Source organism: Centropristis striata, chromosome 16, assembly GCF_030273125.1.
Source record: "Centropristis striata isolate RG_2023a ecotype Rhode Island chromosome 16, C.striata_1.0, whole genome shotgun sequence".
NCBI classification, from domain to species: domain Eukaryota; kingdom Metazoa; phylum Chordata; class Actinopteri; order Perciformes; family Serranidae; genus Centropristis; species Centropristis striata.
Window position 1 is genome coordinate 24,452,642 of NC_081532.1, and position 20,463 is coordinate 24,473,104.

General features: G+C 37.6%; 1 non-coding gene across 1 annotated transcript; it reads left to right on the top strand.

Annotated features, from left to right (window-relative positions):
* The first annotated feature begins 11,423 nt into the window (after nt 1–11,423).
* Nucleotides 11,424–11,494, top strand: trnag-ccc (transfer RNA glycine (anticodon CCC)). Its single transcript has one exon. It is a non-coding gene; the product is annotated as a tRNA-Gly (tRNA).
* Nucleotides 11,495–20,463: the final 8,969 nt, after the last annotated feature.

A 20,463-nucleotide genomic window follows, 5' to 3' on the forward strand; every position in this document is an offset into this window, starting at 1 on the left:
GTAGTCCAAAGACTTGTCTCCTTTATGAACACTTTTAAAGCCACTGCTTCATTTGTGGCTAACTTTTTGCATTTGGGACTAATCCAAAAAGAGCCACATTCCAGAATATTCAGCACCTCGTAGTGTGAGGAGGTGGAGGAGATCAGAATGGAGGAGGTGGAGGAGATCAGAATGACTTGGTCGTCACTCATGTTGTTTGAGTAAATTTGCAGTTGATTTCTGTCACCCGGGAAGAAATCAGGAGGAGAAGGAATATAAAAACCAAGATGTAGCACTAGACATCTCTGCAGCAGTCACCAAAGTGGTTATCAATATTCAGGAGAAAACATAGGGAGAAAAGGACAGACGGCCATGTTCCTTTCTGCTCCAGGAGAAACTCTCACTGACCGTTTATTCTGCACACGCTCACAACAACATCCAGTCCAGCAGGCCTCCCTGCTCTCATGTGACGTCACTGTGTGATTATTTAACGTGGCTTTGCCACTCTGTAAAAATGTCCCGTTGTTTTTACAGAAAAAAACTGTCAGCTGTGGTTACCAGAATATTTCCGTAAAAAATCCAGAACATATGTCAACATCTTTACAGAACAACTTGTACATTTTACATCCTAAAACTGTAGTCATTAAAAAAATAAAAAATAAATTTTAAAGTTGTAGATTATACCGTTCTTTACTGCTAATTTAACAGGATGATGCTGCTTTGATACTAATTATTTATGCAAAATGTACATGCAGATATTGCTTATTGTGCATTGAAAACCAGTAAATTAACATTCAGTTATTATTTATTGAACACTGAACACCAGTAAAATGTACAAGTTGTTCTGTAAAGTTGTTTACATTTGTACTGTATTTTTTGCAGAATTATTCTGGTTACCACAGCTGACAGTTTTTTTCTGTAAAAGAAACAGAATTTTTTTTTACAGTGCACTCATATTATTAAATATGCTTAACACTCCCACTTAACACATATGCTTAACACTCCCACTTAAAGACATACATATATATATATATATATATATATATATATATATATATACACGTTTGGAAGCAAGATAAAATTAGTACAAAAAAGATCATAGTTTCATTGCTATACTTTGCAACAAAATACACATGATTATTATATAAAGAGTCACTTTTTAGAACACATTTTTACTATAATTATCAATCTTTGGGTTTTTATTGCTTAGACTTTGTGTTTCCTTCTTTCCTTAATGTATAAATCTGAACTCTTGTTTTTTTTGTCAGAGATATGAACACAGTTGAGATTTATTGGGATTTTTGTATCCAAACTCTCAAAAGACAAAGAGCTAAAGTGAATAATGCAAACTGTGATTTGTTTTTGACTTTTGATCTGAAGTTGTGACTCTTCTAAATCTTCTCAACCCTAAAACTAAGCCCTTCTTTTATTTTGGTAACATTTATTCACCAATGGTCTGATAACATCAATGTTTACCTAAAGATCAATGGAGGAAAATGGTTCAATTCAGTAAAAGTAAAGTCTGATCATGCAGTAAACACATCCAAAAACAAAACAAAAATTCATAATGGTTTTTAAGAAAATCATTGTGAACAGAGCATTTAAGTTGCTTCCAAACATTTGGCCTGTAGTGTACATAACCCCAACATAAAACATTTTGCATACTGGCAGTGTTCTGAAAACTTCAAAAACATTCACTATTTCCAGTTCACATTACTCTCCAAACAAGTATGCCTTGAACCTCTCAAACTTAGCCTTTGTCAGTGGCTTTGTGGGGACATCAGCTACTATGTTTGTAGTAGGGCAATACCGTAGTGATACTTTATATCTGAACCTGGTCTCACGGGAATCTGTGGAATAGCCACGGAATCACTCAAATTTCCGTGAAACTGACACGGATTTCGCTACAATGCATGTTAATGATTCCATGGATATTTTTTCTTATTGGTTTGTTCCAAGTCACGTGACTTTTAAGGTTCCGGCGGTAAGAACAAAAAACATGGCGGACAGTTCTCTCATTTTTTGTGAAAAAATCAATATTTTGACTTAGTTTCTGCATAAAAATGGATTTTGATCACATTTCTAGCGAGAAATATATGTTTTATTTTCTAAATATTCACTCAATGAATGTACATAATCACTTTGTATGTTGGAATAGCCACGGGATATGACTGTCATTAACTTGCATTGTAGCGAAATCCGTGTCAGTTTCACGGAAATTTGAGTGATTCCGTGGCTATTCCACGGATTTTGAGTTAAGCGAATCCGTGGCTATTTCACAGATTCCTGTGAGACCAGGTTGTTATTACCCCTTCCTTTTTTAAATTTAATTTAATTTTCATTTTATTCATTTATTTTTTTCTATTATTATTTATTTATTTATTTTCTTCCATGTTTTTCTTTCTACCCTGTATTTCATCCTTTTGGTTGTAAATCTTTTTTCTTTTTTTTTTCAGTTGTTTGTGTTGTGTCATGTTTGGATGTACAAAAAAATCAAAAATGTTCTTCCTGTACAGTGATTGTCTTATACATGCTTTGTCATCAATAAAAAGACCATTGAAAGAAAGAAAATTACGTTATGTTGCAATCTTGACTTCAAAGTTGGGTTCTTTGGCAAGGAGAATATTTTTGGAGAATAATATTTGGTCAAGTGCATCATATAACATAATCCCCTAAAACTTGTATTTCCATGGGTTGAGTGCTTGTGGGTGTATGTGATATGTTTGACCACAAGATGGCGCCCTGACTTTGCTTATCTTTCACCCTTCCCTCTAGCAATCTTGTGATGTCTGCTGGAGCTCTTACTGTGAAAGTCTTTTGGGCCTTTTAAATATTTTAATATGCCACACACACGGTGAAACTGGAATAATGATGGTGCTAATTTGATCGATCAATGGAAATATGGATAATTTGATAAATACAGTTGAAACCAGAAGTTTACATAAACTACATAAAAAGACACATAATCTTTTTTTTCTCACTGTCTGACATTAAATCTGATTAACCTTTTCCTGTTTTAGGATCAATTAGGATTACCAAAATTATTTCTATTTGCTAAATGCTAGAATAATGGAAGAGATACTTTTTTAGACAATGTTTTTATTACTTTCTTGAAAGTCATTTCATTAGTATTTGCTACCATTGCCTTTAAATTGTATGACTTGGGTCAATGTTTTGGATATCCTTCCACAAGCTTCTCACAATAGCTGGCAGGAGTTTTGGCCCATTCCTCCTGACAGAACTGGTGTAACTGAGCCAAGCTCCCACATGCCTCTTCAGCTCTGCTTTAAACCAATCAGAAGCTTCCAAAGACATGACATCATCATCTGGGTTTTCCCACATTGTTTTAAGGCATATTAATCTTAGCGTATATAAACTTCTGACTTTGAAGAAAGTAATAAAATTGTCTAAAAAAACCCTTCTCTCATTATTCTGGCATTTAGCAAATGGAAATACTTTTGGTAATCCTAACAGACCTAAAACAGGAAAAGTGATTCTTTTTCAAAAATATACAAAAATACAAACATAAAAATGTCAGTTACAGTGAGAAAAAAAGCATATGTGTCTTTTTTATAGTGTATGTAAACTTCTGGTTTTAACTGTGTATGGGCTGTGAGAAATTAGAAAGTAAGCATGCCAAAATTAAAGTTACCAAGATACATGAAAAACACAAAATAACAAAATAACTCCAGCACCCATACCCCCCATCACATGTGTAGAAAGAGAAAATTAGAATCCTTTAATATGCATATTTGATGGTCTGCCTCTGAAGAACATCCAGCGGAGTCGTACCTGAATGCAGTGAACAGTGGAGCCAAGGTGAGTTGCTGCACAACACTAAGATGGAGCTTGGAGAACAAAGACTTTATATATATGCAGTCTGTGGAGATAGGACAGGCTGTGCTGGAGTAGTAAATAACACACTCATTTAGTGAGCTAAAAACAGGAGCACAGAAAGGCCAGCAGTGGAGAGACAGCGTGGAAACACAAGAGTGAAATATGAAAGTATAGCTGCTCTACGCCTAACTGTGAATTAAGGAATTATTTTGACCAAAGCAGAGTTAGTGATTGTGTCTATGTGCTGACCCTAATCAGTAAGGATGTTATGTGCATTAGTGAAGGGAATGCAAGGAGCCTGTGTTGTGGGAATGTAGGCCTGAGGGAACATCAGGGAAAGACAAACTTATCAAGACATTTTGAATTTTATTTTGTTAATAATAATAATAATAATAACAATAATAATAATAATAATAAAAAAACATTTTATTTGTAAAGCACTTTTCATTGTTAAAATGAATCCCAAGGTGCTACAGAGTACCACAAGATTAAATACAGGTTTAAAAGCCAAAGCACAATGATGCATTTAATAAAAGGCCTTTTCAAAGAGAAAGGTTTTTAGGCTTTCTTTTAAAAAAGAGTCTATTGTTTGTGGAGCCCTCAGGTGGTCTGAGGGAGTTCCAGAGGTGAGGAGGCTAAGCAGAAGGCCCGATCACGGAGCTTAGTCCTGGGGCTGTAGGGTGTCTTTGTGCCCTGAGAGGAGGTTACGTGAGGAGCTTGGTGGTGTGAGGAGTTCTTTGAGGTCAGGAGGAGTGTTTCCATGGATGCACGGATGGGTGAGTAGAGAGATGTTGGAGTCGATCCTGATGAAACAGGAAGCCAGTGGAGTGAGTGAAGGATGGTGTGATGTGGTCATATTTACCCTCATCAGGACTCTAGCGGCGCTGTTCTGGATGCATTGCAGTTTTTGGCGGCTCTTGCTAGGAGTCCTGATGAGGAGTGCGTTACAGTAATAAAGGCGTGGACCAGCTGTTCTGCATCTGACAGACTGAGTGTGGGCGGAGCTTGGCTTGTTCCTGAGGTGGTCGAAGGAGGTCTTGCTGAGATGTTTAATGTGGGTGTCAAAATGTTGACTAATAAAGTGTGTTTTATGTCTGTCTTATACGATTCAGTTGTTTCATATTGTTCAACGTCTTTGAAAGTTCTCTCTCAAACACCAGCGAAGAGAGGCTATTTAGCCTTTCTGAGAGCTGTTAACTTGAGAACGGCGCTCCACAGAACAGCTTGTAACAGGCAACGTGATCGAAACATGAAGCTTACCAAGTATTTTCTTCTTATATCTAGCAATAGTATCTTAATTATATTGTGTTGAGTATAATGTACATACTGACCATAGCTTTGTGTGCTTATATAATTATTAGTATTATTATTATGTGCTTATTTAATTATGTTATTGTTTAAAGACTTCTTTTTAGGATTGACATTGTGAGCTTTTTCATGCTTTTCAATCTATTCAACTGTTGAATATGGTGAGTTTTTAACCTAAAATATTGGCTCCACTTGAGAGTTTTAGTTGCATGGAGTTTAAATGATATTTCAAAAGCATTTTCTACCACCAAAACGTGCTCGTTTCAAGTATTTATGGCTTATTTTAATGTTACTACAGTAGGGCTATTTTTATTTTTATTTTTTTTTATTTGATAGAAACAATGCAGTTAACATATAGAGATATAGCTTCAGCTAATTTTTAACTCCTGTCCCTAGTTGGGCTTTTACAACTACATACAAAATCACAATACTATAAATATCCAATATACAAAATAGAATAAAATTACAAACAATTACAATATACATTTGATCCTGAGAAAAAAAGTAAATACATAAAATAAAAATAAACCCTTTATAAATTTAGCTTAGAGTTTAAGATCCTCACAAATCTATACAACAATAAGGAGAAGAGAAAGAAAGACAAGAGACAAAAGGGAAAAAAAACAATCTTAAATACCAATCCAAGGTAACTACTCAAACAAATATATACAATAATAACACAAAGGATTAAAAGAAAAAAACATTGCAACCCAATCCAAAATAACTCCTTAAACTATAACACTTTAAGAATGGGTACAGCTCATTCTTAATTCAAGCCATAATTGCTCAAAATAAGTATATTTGGATTTATTTCAAGACATCATTGGTTTTTCCAGTGCCTAGATATTTTAACTTATGTAAAGAACTCTTACAAAGAAAAATGTACTTACTGCACTGACAGATAATTTTACTTGTTATTTATTTCTTATTTTATTGTCAGTTGTTTTTTCCAGTGCAGGGTCTGTGAAGAATGAAGCTCTTTTTGGATGTGTAGAAATTGTGCGTGTCTGTTGGCTCCAGTCATGAAATGATCCAGTGAATTTAAAACATCAAAAAAGCGTCCACAGTAGGAGACACCTTTGAAGATGTCGAAAGCACAAGATTCAAGTGGCAATGTACATACACTGCATAAAGAGCAGCACCCCAGCTCTCCCAACTGACATAACCTTCATGTTTTAAATGGGGAAATACACAATGGCCAGTTGCTGGGCTATTGATGGCCGACTGGAAAATTTTAACATTGCCAAACCCTATAATGAGGTTTGATGTGGAATGGACCTGGTTAACAAATTATTGGTTGACTGTTCAAACAGAGTGCCTGCTTGATAATTTAAAAAAACTACTACTGTAAATATGTACACTGTAAAAAATGTCTGTAGCTGTAATGGTGAAAAACTGCTAAACCATGACAGTAAAAGACCGTAAAATGATAAATGGGTTAATTCAGTTTCAGTAACAATAAAACACTGTAAATGTATATATCAGCCAAAACAGTATTTTTTTACATTTAAAAAAAAAACATTTTTAAATACATTAGTCCACTGTAAAACTCACTGGCACTGTGTTAGTAGCAAAAAATACTGTAATATATACACAAGCCATCATTTTTGCATTTATTTTTTGTAAAAATACTTTTTCTCACTGTTAAATTTACTGCAAACCATATCTCTAACAAAAATATACTGTAATATTTAATGGTAAAATCTTTAATTAAAATTTAATTCAATTAAAATTTTTAACCCCTAGAGCAGGGATGGGCAACTGGAGGCCCGGGGGCCGCTTACGGCCCTCACCCTCACTTGAAGTGGCCCTCAGTACAACTACATGCATTTGAGCATGAAATCTTAAAAGTGCAGTGTAAAAATGCACAAAATTACTTCTTCCAATTAATGTTGGTCTGCTGTTCTTGCACTGAAAAAAAAGAAATCACAGTAAGTGGTTATTTTTTGTTTGCTTCAAATCTTTTGTATTCCTATTTATACTGTTATACATGCATTTGAGCATGACATATGTTAAGTTACTGCACTGTAAACATATTTAAAATTGCAGTTTCATCATATCTGGTGAAGTGCACGCTCCAATATGTGGCCCTGTGGTAGTGTCCATGAAACATTGTGGCCCCCTGCAGCATTTAAATAGCCCATCCCTGATCTAGAGCATGGCGAAAGACAGAAAAATGTATATCTCAATCTGTATAAACTTGCGGTTGCTTTTCTCTGTACCCCAGCTTCATCTGTGCCCTGTGGAAGGGTATTGTCTAAAGCAGGTGAAATAATCTATTAAAACAAAGAAATCTCATGAAGCCCAGCACTGTGGAAAGTTGTTATCTTGAACTATAAATGAATAAAATGTTTTCCCTATTTTACATGTTACATATTGTCCCTAGTAACACAAACACATTCACATCACAACCAAAGCCATGGTGTCATTGTAATCACTCTGTCTGTTTTACATTTATTGTCCACTTGATGGCACAGGAGGGCAAATGAAGCACCATGAAGCCTTGGCCCAAGGCTGTCTGTGCCTATGTTATAAACATCTCTCTCTCTCTCTCTCTCTCTCTCTGTCTCTCTCTCTCCCTCTCTCTCTCTCTCTTTGTGAGAAATGTTTTTGCATCACAAGTAAAAAATTAGAACATCGTGAAAAAGTTCAATATTTTTTGTCAATTGTTTTAGAAAGTGAAACTCATTTATTATATATATTAATTACACATAGAGTGTTTTTCTTGTAATTTTGATGGTTATGGCATAGATATAAAGAAAACCCAAAACTCAATAAAGTTCAATATTGGAAACTCATGGTGTCATTAACTCAAACACCTGAAAAGGTTTGCTGAGCCTTTAAATGGTCTCTCAGACCGGGTCAGTAGGCTACACCATCATGGGGAGGACTGATGACTTGATAGATCAGTCATTGACACTCTCCATGAGGAGGGAAAGCCACAAAAGGTCATTGCTAAAGACGCTGGTTGTTCACAGAGTGATATATCCAAGCATAATTATAGAAAGGTAAGTGGAAGGAAAGAGTGTGGTAGGAAAAGGTGCACCATCAACAGGCTGCAGCCTTTAGAGGATTGTCAAGCACAATCCATTCAAGAATTTGGGGGAGCTTCAGAAAGAGTGGACTGACGAATCCCAGACATGGGCATTCCTCAAGTCAAGTCACTCCTGAACTGGAGACAACGTCAGAAGCGTCTTACCTGGCTGTGGAGAAAAAGAACTATTTGTCATTTTATTTCTGGTCAAAATGTTATAGTTACATTAATTAATCTTTGTTTTGTTTTTTACTTAAAACCTGTAAGAATTGGGTATACAGTTATATGTGGTCGGGACTCTCACTCTTCACTCTATTCCATTCTTCATCCCCACTTAGCATTGAGAGGTAGGAAGCAGAGAGACGTCTTTACAAAACACAGATTTATTGTATTAATCCCATTCTAAAAGGGTCAGTGTCAAGACACAGCAATTGTTGTAAATTGCTGACATTGAGGCAGGTTATCACGTTAGCATGTAATAGATAGATAATAGTATCTGAATGACAACAGCAGGTCACTTGTATGCCACATGCTCTATGCTCTCTGTCATTAATGCTGCAATTTCAAAGAGGAGCTGTCATGACCACCTACCCTAACATACCATGAACACCCTCCCCCAACCACCACACACACACACACACACACACACAGTATGTAAGCCAGATGTGTGTGGCTGTCAGCATCCCTTAGTATCACAATCACTTGTCCACAGAGGCTTCCAACAATCTGCTGTAAATGTTCTTAGCCTTAATGTCAACAAATGGTACATACAGTAATGATTTGTCAAATTAAAACAGAACCCTTTTTTTACTTGACTTACTGTATAAAATTACCTGTTATGGCCTCTAGGATAATCACAGTCTCATGAAACTATAAGCACAAACTAGAGACGGAGTGCATCCAGAGGATGGAGGGCTTCCCTACGTATATTGACGATAAGGGGTTTCTCTGCAGTATACGCAACACAAGTATTCGCCATCCAATCTCCAAAAATGCAATTCTTGCAGAAATTCCTAAATTTCATAAGCTTTTGATACCAAATCAAAGTGAACTCATCACTTGCAAACATCTCCAAGCTGGAGCTGTAAACTCACAAACCGTGTGAATGGCTAACTATCAACATCTCATAATATCACTGCAAGATAGATATTCTAAGACACTGAAGAAAATGTAAAAGACAGAAAGGGAAAAAAGTCAGACAAAGACCTTGATGTTTGAACATCACGGTCTAATAATTATATTAAATATAATTTTCCTATCACATAATATTACTGCACAATCTTGGGAATGAGTAGATATGGCTGTAATTACATATGTGCAGTCCTGGCTAGATTTACACCCTGGGCCAACCGTCCCTTGCCACTTTACATCGTATTAGTAGATTCCAAAGGAGAGGTATACATTTTTGCTTAAACAGTTTCTTTTAATGTTGCAGCTGCAGTAGCTAAATTGTACGGGTCCACAAGGGTCTTTGTATAAACAATCTTCCTATCCTGTGAGACCGCTTTTTCTTTTCCTCTATTTATTTTTTGGTATCTGTTTGTATGTTATGCTATGGTGTTTGTATGTTGTGTATGGACTCTTAATTTTACTGTACAAGTGTTGCGTCATGTCTTGTGGTTCATGTTTGTCAGCGTTTGTGATTGTATATGTGTTGTGACTGTATTGACGGTTGTTGTTGTTGTTGTTGTTTTGTTGATGATCTCAGAGAATGGACAACTTGATTTAATGTTTGGACTCCAGGAAGAATAGCTATGCTAATGTGCTGGTGCTAATGGAGATTCAATCAATAAATAAACACCAATGTAAATTGCACAAATCCTTCATCACAGGATCTAATAACATGCTTGAAAAAACCCTGAAGAAAGCTAAAAAAACAACAACAACAACAAAATAGGCTACTCTGTGGAGCATAAAAAAAAAGATTCCTGCAGTAAACTATACACGTGTATACACAGTGTATACGAGGTAAAATGGACTCTCTGATGATATTGGTATACAAAAGCACAATGAACCGGCTTTGACAGTCTGCTGGACTGTATGCGCATGACTCTTGCAACATACAGCTCCAGCAGCTGACACAGATAAATAAGTGGCTCTGACTGATCTCTAGCCTGGTCAAGGCTGAGAGTAAAGGGGGTATATGGGGGGCAGATTGAGTCAGCAACAGAGGCAGTGACAGATCTGCAACAGAGGCGACTCTAGTGACGCAGGCAGGCCACAAAGTGACAAAGCAGCATTCAGAGTAAATTATTAAGAATTAACATTGCATGCAACAGTCAACCTTCCACACTTTCTGTGCTCGCATCTCTTTTTCTCTGTCGCTCATCACAAACATGCACACGCAGGCATACACACAGCTTTGACAGCGCTGCAGGGCTCAGTTGGTGCTACTGTTACGGTTGGTGGAGTTTGGGTGGCCCATTTATATATTTATTTGAGTGTTGGGCGGTGTGGATTGTCTCACACAGAAGATGCCGAAGCTGTGACAAAATGTAAACGTTATGTCACTTTTGCTTCCAAAATGCTGACATGCCATATCTACAATTACACCCTAAGGTGGCACTTTCCTGCAGTTGCTTTGTTCAGTGTAAAAAAGCAAAGCAGCTGACTTTCATTACACCAATATTGCAGTACCTCTGTGTTAAATTGGCTTTAATCTCTCGTCTTAAAATCATATCAGGGAAGGTTAAAAGGCTTTAGTGGTCTCTGAAAACAAGAGATCCGTTTGGTGTGTCATGGTTCAGGCCTGAGTGCTAACATCTTTACAGCTGATTGCAAAGGTTGTTCTTTGAGTCTGGAGCCGGGGCCACCCTGCACAGCTCTCATGGTCGTGGGCCTCTATTACTCCTTTTCCACCAAAGCAGTTCCAGGACCAGTTTGGAGCCGGTGCCCAATTTGGAACCAGTTCTTCGCTTTTTAACTGCCAAAGAACTGGCTCTCGGCCAGGAAAACTGGTTCCAGAGAGGACCCAAGTCTTGAAAACCATTTGTATACATCAGGGGCTGGATTATTTTACCAACAAGACCAACTAAAACGTGTATCATTAATTTTATTTCATTTGTTTAACTGCAATGTGATTGATATGGACTAGCGCTAGCGGGCTAACATTGGCAGGCTAACACTAGCAGATTAGCATTAGCTAACAACAAATTCCAGTTTATATTTGTGCATGACATTTAAATGACACTTGTTTTCAGATGCCACATTTAGCAACACCTGATCAATCTGACACTGTGACTGGTGAGAAAGGATTCATGAACCTGCGCTGCTGGTGTAGTGGTATCATGCAAGATTCCCATTCTTGTGACCTGGGTTCGATTCCCGGGCAGTGCACACCTTTGGGCAGTAGCAATTCTGGCTTGAAAAGCCCACCTGTAGTAATATTAAAAGAAGCCAGAAATAGTTGAAACTAGCCCCTTTTTTTTAATCATTCCAGTATCTGTGGGTAGATACTGGTGGTAGAAAATGCTTTTAAAATAGCATTTAAACTACATGCAACTGAAACTCTCAACTGGAACCAATATTTTTGGTAAAAACTGACCATATTCAGTTGAACAGATTGAAAAGCATGAAAAAGCTCAAAATGTCAATCCTAAAAAGAAGTCTTTAAACAGGACTGAAATCCCTGTAAAGAGGGGTCATCCACTCATTCTTGTTACAAAAAGACACATGTTCTTAAAATAAGCACATGAAGCTATGGTCAATAGCTAAATTATACTCAAAACAAGATAATTAAGATACTAGATATAAGAAGAAAATATTTGGTAAGCTTCATGTTTTTTACAGTGTATCTTATTTAAATGAGGGCTCAAAAACTCCTGCATAAGAAATACTGGATTTCCAAGTCTTTAACTCATAAGTAGGCCATCATTTTGGAAGTTCAGCAGGCTAATTCACCAAAACACTTTAGTAAATTATGGGCAAAAGATTTGAATGTGTAGAAATCTCCACCAGTCTTGTCACTTAACCAGTATTCCAGACGCTTCCTGGGTCAGGCTGATCCCAAGATGGAGCACGCCAGATAGCCTTAGGAGGATTCTTCATACTGGACTGAACCTGTCACAACTCATCTGACTGCCAAGTACAGCTATAAGTAATGCACCATGGCTGATGTGGGTGTCATCTATGAAACCCATGAGCTTGGCACAGATTTGCTAGGATTTCGTTTAAAAACATTTGAAGAAATGGGTTTCCATGAGGTTTGATGGATGATAGTTTGAACTGACATAACTCGACCTGAGACATAGAAGAAGAGTGAGACCTAAAATGAAGCTTAACAAGGAAAGACAAATTCTTCAAACAAATACAGTAGCAATACAAAGAAATACGTTTCTGGCTGCTTGGTCAATGTAAGAAAAACTATTCAGTCTCTTTAAAGCTCTGGTTTGGTCTTCACCAACTCACCAACGTGTGTTTTTAGCTTACAATTGCTGAACTTTGTATGTTTTGAACATTTGTATGTTCAGATCGTCAGAGACCAGCTGGTGAACAAACAGTTCAGTTCAATTTAATTCAATTCAATTTTATTTACATAACCCAAAATAACAAATACAAATTTGCCTCGAAGGACTGTACACTGTAAAAAATGTCTGTAGATTTTACGGTGAAAAACTGCTAAACCATGACAAAAGACGTAAAATGATAAATGGGTTAATTCAGTTTCAGTAACAATGAAACACTGTAAATGTATATATCAGCCAAAACTGTATTTTTTACAGTTTAAAAAAATAAATAAAAACTAGGCCTGCAAGCAGGACTGAACAGGACCGAGCAGAGTGGAGCCGTCGGGGGAGGCGCCGTCGGACGCGGCGCTGTGTGCTCAGTCCCTATGCGTACCAAATTGCATGTCTCCGACTACTGTGCACGTGGTAGGTGTAAAACATGTTACTTCCTGTAGCCAGCAGGGGGCGCTATGACTGGGTGTCAATATTGACATGTGGGTGTGTTCCTGGCTGGACCCTAATCACGTGTGTGAAATTTGGGACATATTGGACAATGTATGGTCAAGTTATCCAGTCTGGTGTTAGATGGCGAGACGCCATATTTTGGCGCCATGCCACGCCCACATAGTGTGACCGTCGGTAAAGATTTTTACAACTTTTGATCCCAAAAGCCTTGTGATGGTACTGACCAAGTTTGAAGTCAATCGGGTAAAATCTGTAGGAGGAGTTTGTTAAAGTATGCGACCTGGAAGTGGGCCAAAACAACAGGAAACGCCACTTTTGATCCAAGATGGCCGACTTCCTGTACGTTTTAGGGTATGGGTTCTTGAGACTTTTTGGTGCGTCTTCCCATGATACATGTATGTACCAAATTTTGTGTCTCTACGACATTCCTGTGCGAGGGGCTTCATTTTCTTGACTTTCAAGGGGGCGCTAGTGAGTCATTTTGCCACGCCAATTCCCGCGAATACTAGAATACGTAAATTTACTGGGAGATTGATGTATATTCAAATGGTGAGTTTTTGAATATGATAAAGCCCCCAAAAAGGCGATTTACTTTTGGTATGAATAATAATAAACGTACCAATTTCAATAGGGTCCTCGCACCTCGGTGCTCGGTCCCTAATGACTCCACTGTAAAATACACTGGCACCGTGTTTGTAGCAAAAAATACTGTAATATATATACAAGCCATCATTTTTGCATTTATTTTTTGTCAAAGTACATTTTCTCACTGTTAAATGTACTAAACACCATATCTCCAACAGAAATATACTTTAATATTTAATGGTTAAATCTTTAATTTATGCAGCATTTATGAAGTATTTTCTTGTCAATTACATGGCAGAACAGTGTTTCTTTTGATGGAAAAACTTTTTATTTTTTACAGAAAAATATGGAATAAAATGTCAATCTTAAACGTGAAATCAACAGTGCTAATATCACTTTACCGTAATATTACAAAAAGGTGCACCGTATTTATTACGTTAAAGTTCTGGCAACCACAGCTGCTGGTTTTTTACCGTTAAAACAACAGGGTTTTTTTTTTTTTTTTTTACAGTGCACAGTTTGCACAGCATAGACACCCTCTGGATGTTGACCCTCGCATCAGAAAAGGGAAAAAAAATCCTTAACTAGAATGATTTATTTTTTTAAACCCATAGCAGATGCAGGTTGAACAGAACAGATCAACATGTGTCAACAAATCAAGTTAAGAGTCATTTGAGTTTTACTGTAATTTCTATAAACATATTTTACAGTGTATTAAAGTTTTTAAACGGTTTCAAAATGCATGATACTACAAGCTTTATTTGTTACTAAACTCCTTTATACTGCTATCATCATTCAGTTTGGAGATCATGTGCCTGCTGTGTTCATGTTCAGCTCACTGTGACTAAACATTTACACTCCATGACCCTTTAAGAACAGCTCTGAACTAACAAAGCCAGGAAAACGTGCAGTCCAGAGTGCTGGCAGGAATTAGAGAATGCACATACAGCTACAGGCCACATCTGTCAACATGACAGCAATTTTTCTGGTCAAAATATGTCAAAATAAGTTACAAATCTACAATCAGGTCCTTTTACTAATGGTAGATTTGTGTTTAAGTTACTAGCCTTTACCTAGCATGTAGCTGATGGATTTGGGCATATTATATCTTTCCAGTGAAGTTCTGTACTGCAAAAAAGCCAACTTGTATTTTTTGGCCTGAAACAGTGATTTAAGTTGGTAAAACTTGGAACTATAAATTATTGATATTTAATGCAATAATGTAAGTTAGCACAACAAAGGAAGCCAGTTGTCTGCTCAAAAACAAGTTGGTGAGTTGTTGTTACTTATATCTTTAAGTTGGGGTTCACAACAAGGGATATAATAGTTCTGCTAACTCTTATTTCTTTGTTGTGAAATTCGGGAAAGCCAACTTTCCGAGTTGGCTCTCAAGCTTTGGCTAAAAGCTGTGTTAGAGCTGTGGTCCTGTGTCTCACCAGGTGCCACCCTGCCCCTCCCCACTGTTGCAGTAAGTTACATTACATTACATTACATGTCATTTAGCTGACACTTTTGTCCAAGGCGACTTACAATAAGTGCATTCAACCTGAAGGTACTAGCCTCAGACCACAGGAATCAATTAAGTACTGAACTTTAAGAGCCAACTGTAATCGCTACAGGAGTGCTTTACGTAAATTTTTTTTTTTTTAATATTAGGTGACCATGACTTAAAATGGAGTGCACTTATATAGCGCTTTTATCCAAAGCGCTTTACACTACACACTACGCTCATTCACCCGTTCACACTGGTGTTAGGGGCTACCAGGGCACACTGGTGCCACCTGCCACCATTGGGAATTCATTCTCACACCGATGAACGCAGCATCAGGAGCAATTTGGGGTTCAGTGTCTTGCTCAAGGACACTACATGGTCGGGGATTGAACCACCAACATTCCGATCAGTATGTGGCTGCTCTACCAACTGAGCCACAGCCGCCCACTTAACCGAGGTATTGTTGGAAGAGGAAGGTCTTCAGCCTGGTGGAAGATGTACAGGCTGTCTGAGGTCCTGATGTTGGTGGGGAGCTCCTTCCACCATTTAGGAGCCAGGACAGAGAAAAGTCTGGAGGAGGTTTGAGGGAAGTTGACCCACGCAGGGTGGGAGTCTCCAGCTGTTTGGCTGATGCAGAGCGGAGAGGACGGGCAGGGGTGTAGAGTTTGACAAGGTCCTGGATGTAAGTAGGACCTGAACCATTAGCAGCAGAGTACGCCAGAGCTAGAGTCTTGAAGCGTATCAGCCACTGGTAACCAGTGGAAGAGGGAGGAGGGGTGTTGTGTGTGAAAATTTGTGAAGATTGAAGACGAACCGAGCAGCTGCATTCTGGATGAGCTGCAGAGGTCGGATGGCTTTGGCAGGCAGACCTGCCATGAGGGAGTTTAAGAGATTGTAAGTGATTAAAGCGTCTGTACACGGAACATTAATAAAACAGTAAACAGTTATTTACTATGTGAATGTGCTCCTGCTCCCTCCGTCTGTGTGTTTACAACTGTTCTCTGTTGACAACGTACAAAAACAGATTGTTCTGGTAACTGGTCTGGCAGCACATGCATATTAGTGCATATTAGTGTGTGTCCCACTCACTGCTGCTCTGCACTGCTTTCATACAGAGTTCATTTCTGTGTTAGCTGTGTGCAAGCGATGTACTGTATGTGCCTCAAATTCTGTGTACACCACAGCTGTTCAATTATAAGTTCAACTGGACCGGATTTTAAAGAAATTTAGATGAGCGAGACATTTGCAGCAACCAGTAAGCAGCATGTAATGACACAGAATAAACACTAAAGCAGCTCATGGTGCCTTCAGCCATTCTGGTCCTACTCTCTGGAATTCTTTACCACATGAACTCAGCTCTGTTACAACAGTGTCTTCCTTTAAAAACAGACTTAAAACACATCTTTTTTCTCAAGCTTTTAGTTAGGTAAAGGATAAAAAGGCTCTTTTAAAAGCACTACTATTGTTGTTCCTTTTAACAATGATAATACCACTACCTCTTACCCTACTCTACTCTCATTTTTTATGCTGTATTATATGTTTTTATGTTTTTATGTATGTCACATTATTTTATGGTTTATTTTATCTGTTTTATACATAATGTTAATGCAATGTTTAGTGTATGTATATTGTATATTTCTGCCATGTATTATTTTTACTTCAAGCACTTTGAGTTTACGCCTGCCGTATGAAATGTGCTATATAAATAAATTTGACTTGACATTTTAAACCAACACCAACGAATGTAATGAAAAATAAGCAATTTTTGTTTCCCTTCTAAATTTTTCCCAAATCTGAAACAGGCACATCTAAAAGTGCATTAAAAAAATAAACAATAAAGAGCTACAATTGAACAGAATCTGAAGTAGTAGCAATACTAAAAAACCCAAATCAAATTATAAAAATAATAATAAATAATGTTTTTTTTCCTGTGTCAAGATCCAGGACACACAGGGAATCTGCTCTAGCTCTCTCTTCAGCTGAATGACTGCACCGTCATGACTATCGCGAGAATAAGGGCGTGAACCCCTGCAAGCTGAACCGACACCAGACAACTAAACATCCCGAGACAGTGGGTAAACCCAAAGAGTTTTTCCTCAGAAAAAGGGAACTTGTTGTCACAAACAGGCCCCAAAACATTATGGACAGTTTTAATGAAGCTGGAAGCGACCAGAAGCAGCAACGGTTGCCTCTTTTGAGTGCTCTCTTCTTATTGCGCAAGCCAAAAAGCCACACAACATTGGGGAAACACTAATTAAACCTGCTTGCATTAAATTGGCTGAGATACTATGTGGACCGCAGGTGGCTAACAAGTTTAAGACTGTACCACTGTCCCATAACACAGTGAGGGGGTCGCCAAAGTTTACAATGATAAAAATATGGGTCCCTCAAGAAAAAGGTTGGGAACCACTGTTCTAGAGAACCTCAAATACGCTGATGACACCACCCTGTTTGGCAAGACTGCAGTGAAGCCCTCGTGTTCGATGAGGAGACCAAAAAGCTCGGCCTGAAGATAAGCTGGTCAAGACCGGACTTATGCATGTGGGTGATGGACCAGACCCACCACCCTTCCTGTTTGATGGCACCCCTGACCACTTTATCCCCACCTTTAAATACCTTGGCTCGACAGTGTCCAACACCGGTGACCTCAAAATAGAGATCAACAGACGTGTGATGCAGTCTTTGTGGAGGCCGTTGTGGCGAAACTCAAAAACAAAACTTAAAATATTTAGTTTAATTGTCTTAGCTTAAAATTTTATCAAAGTTTGTTGCCTTGAAATTTTGAGTTCACCCAACTTTTCTTTTTTTGCAGTGTGATAATTGTATCAAAGCATCTTGCATGATTAATCTATAAATGCACAGAGAGGTTACATACACAGTTAGTGAATTAATAATAATATAATAATAGTAATAATAGTGACCTGCATCAATCAGATAGTGACTCCCATCCAAGTGACAGAATAACAGATTATTCTAACATAACCTTTTCCTGTGAACACAGAGGTTTGTTTTGAAAGGCCAATACACATTTAACTAGTTTTACTTTGAAACAAGTGATACACTGTCCCTGTCATGATCAAAAACCGAAGCAAAAGGGTTCTTTTTAATGGCCCTCTGCATGTGATGAGTGGAGATGAGAACCCGAAAGATATTAAAATATTAAGAGACAATACCAACCACAACACCCTGCTGCCATCTGGGAACGATATCAAACAGGCAACCTGTCCTCAGGCTGTAACACTGTGTAACACCCTCAACGCATCCTCTGAACTCCATCAAAAAGTTTTCTGTTTTTCTTGTTAACCCTCTGGAGTTTGGGGCTATTTGGTTGTTTTTTTTACTCTTTTTTTATTCTGCCTGTATATGCAACTTAAATAATGGTCACCATGCCATGCTGGTACCATCTTTTTGAACTCAACCTCACCTCATTATTATTTTGTCATTTTGACTTACTGGATCAACATTTTGAAACAAAAAAAACACACAAAAACACCCCAAAAATTACAAAAAACACATAAAAAACACAAAAAAGCACAATAAATGAAAAAAAAAAATGCAAAAAACCATGATAAAAACAATAAATTACCTGATAAAAACGCACAAAAACACACAAAAAACAGTAAACACAAAAGATTGCATTAAACATGTTGAAAGGCACACTGCAAATTTTTAAAAATCTCTGCAAAAAAAGTAAAATCATGTTACACTTGGTCGTGGTGATTTTTGCCTTTGCTGAAAAAGAGTTGACGCACTAAATTGGACATGGAAACTTGTGAAAAAGCCAAAACTTTAGAGTTCAGCTGACAGCATGCTGCTTTGTTTCTACAGGAAGAAGTCGTGCTCCGGCGATTTCTTGGACTCCAGAGGGTTAAGCATTAATGGACTTTAATTTGCATTTTGTTGTGCAACCCTGTGCTGTAAAATGACAATAACAGAACCTTAAACCTTGAACATACAAGGCTGTTCCCTTAAGAATGGCTGGTTTTCTAAATATCTGAGCACTTGACCTTTTGCAGATACAGTGTTTTGATGTGATAGCGTGTATTGTTCTTTCCTTGCAGCCATCCCCTGACATATGTTAGCATCAGATCTTTACTAACGCCTAAGCCCTGCTGGCAGGGCAGGAGATAGAGCTCTCTCTATCTATATCTATAGTATACATTTGTTTTTTAACCGTTACTGTTCCATTTTTGTTTGTGAAGGTTGCTGCCGTCAGGAACTATTACTTGAGACATTTACGACCTTTCAGGTTCTGGTGCCTCTACGATTCGTCTCCTGCTGTTTCTCTTCTTTCCCAAAGTGTGTTCACACAATTGCAGAAAATAGCAGTTGCTCTGTGTTCCACATGTTATTATTGCCTTTTGGCTCTCGTGTTAAAAAAAAAGATGAAGGAAGAACATCACTGTTATGTAGCAACCTGAGAAGTTAAACTGGAGCTTTAGCAAAAACTGAAAAAGCTTTCTTGTTAATGCAGCCAACATTGTCTGCACGTCAGCTATCATAGTCTATCTACACAGATGTTACCTACAGCCTGTCAGAGGGACAGTGGAGCCACTATCTGGCTGCCATCACAGTGTGCAAAGCTTTTTCTTTCTTCAGTGGTTTGGTGCGTGGTTTTTAACCCATAAGAAACCACGGTGACACCGGTGTAACACTTTAAATCTCCTATAATCTCCCACATTCAGCTTTATACTTCACATTAACTCATTAAATCCCTAAGAGACGTATACTCAACACCTGGTGTGGTGGTCATGTGACTGTGACAGGGTGTGACTTCTCCAAAATGTGGCTGTGACTGGAAACAGAAATGTGAAAAAGTAGCTCATTTCAAAAAGCTTATTTTTGTTACCAGGCTAAGTTTAAACCCATTTAACAATTCTAATCCGTTGATAGTTTGTCCTGTATTACATTTAACTTGTTCTGACCAGATTTCCTGAACAAATTAAAGTCACAATTTTGATATATGCTATGTAGATGCAAACAAAAAGGCAAATGGTTATTTGTTTTTATTTATTATTGATTTATTCTTATTTTGAATTCTTATTCTTACTTTTCTTAAAAGCAAACCTGAAAAATAATTTGTTGTTAAGCAGCACTATTAATGTCACGATTTTGATGAATGTTGTGCAAAGAAGATGCAAAGAAAAAGGCAAATTTGTGTTTCTGTAAGCAGAAAATGTGTCTAGTTTTTTGAATTTTTAAATTAAGAAATATCATAAACATAAATACCATAAACGCCCAATGTATCGTATATGTCACATCACAGATCTTTGATATTTAGGGGTAGGACTTTCATCATAAATGTGTTCTATGTGGTC